This window comes from Python bivittatus, unplaced genomic scaffold, assembly GCF_059951505.1.
Source record: "Python bivittatus isolate LINGU-HERP-01145 unplaced genomic scaffold, Pbiv_v1 ctg000220_np1212, whole genome shotgun sequence".
Lineage (NCBI taxonomy): Eukaryota > Metazoa > Chordata > Lepidosauria > Squamata > Pythonidae > Python > Python bivittatus.
Window position 1 is genome coordinate 31512030 of NW_028277048.1, and position 1402 is coordinate 31513431.

The following is a 1402-nucleotide window of genomic DNA, read 5'->3' on the forward strand; positions in this document are numbered from 1 at the left end:
CCTTTATAGTACATAATGAAGAACTCCTACAACTGGTCCTTGTTCTCCCTTTAATTATCTTGACTAAACTAGGTAGAATGATTACGTTTTCATCCTGGGATATTACATGTTGGATGACTTTGTTTATAAAATAAATGAAACAGACCCCAATCTTTGGTGTTATTTGTTCATTCAGACCCACTTTATGTACATTAGGACTGCATGATATGGCTTGGCATGCCCAAGCACTTTTGCTTCGTGAGCTGCACTGGTTGTTGGTTAGCTTCTGGGTGCAACTCAAGGTGCTGGTTGTTACCTCTAAAGGCCTGCATGGCATAGGCCTGGTTACTTGAGGGACCGCCTGTCTCCCATAACATCTGCCTGGCTGGTTCAATCTTGCGGGGTTGGTCCACTCCAAGTTCCTTTGATTAAACAATGTCATCCGTCAGGACCTTGAAAGCGCACCTTCTCTGTAGCAGTGCCCGCCCTCTGGAATGAGGTTCCTCCTGAGATTTGGATGGCCCCCAGTCTGCTGTTGTTTAGAAGAGCCATGAAGACCTGGCTCTTCACCCAGGTCTTTGGCGAGGGAGAGCGAGACCCCTCGCTTCAGTCCATCTGGTCTGTTGTGTTTGCCATCTTTTATCTTTTATTGATTTTATTGTAATTTCTTTATTTGTTGTGAGCCGCCCAGAGTTGTTGGGTGTCTGGCAGCATACATGTTTAATAAACAACAACAACGATAATAATACAGATAGACCTTGCTTACTGACTGCCTCATGGAGCAACCGTTCAAAGTTACAATCTGCTGAAAAAATAACTTTGCGACCAAGGTGTGCATGTGCGACCTTCACAGCATCTCTCTTTCAGCCACATGTTCGCCATTACAGTCAGTTATTATACATTGTCCTGTGCCTGACCATTTTTTTCCCCTCTTGAAGAGCGGAGAGATTGCCTAAACAAATCATCTCTTTAGACAATCTCTCTGGTGCTTGACCCATTTTTTTGGTTCCCTGTTAAATAATAATAGGATTGTTTATTCTGTTGGATTTATAGAGGTGTTGGCCTCAAAACCAGGAAACTGTGAGTTCTAGTCCTGCCATAGATATGAAAGCCGGTGGGTGACTTTGGGCCAGTCAATGTCTCTCAGCCCAACCCACCTCACAGGGTTGTTGTTGTACGAAAATAGGATACAGGAGCATTAGGTGTGGATACTGCCTTGAGATGACTAAAAATAAAGGTGGGATTACAATTAAATAAACATGATTACTACAATTGGACCTTTGGCTTCAGTCCCCATCTTCCCTGTTTTACTTATGGAATCTATTTCTTTCACTTCCCTTCTCAGTTCTTTTTCTTCCAGACAGATGTGTCACTTTCACTTTTCAGCTTGCCTTTTTTTCCTCCAGGCATGCAAACAGTTTTA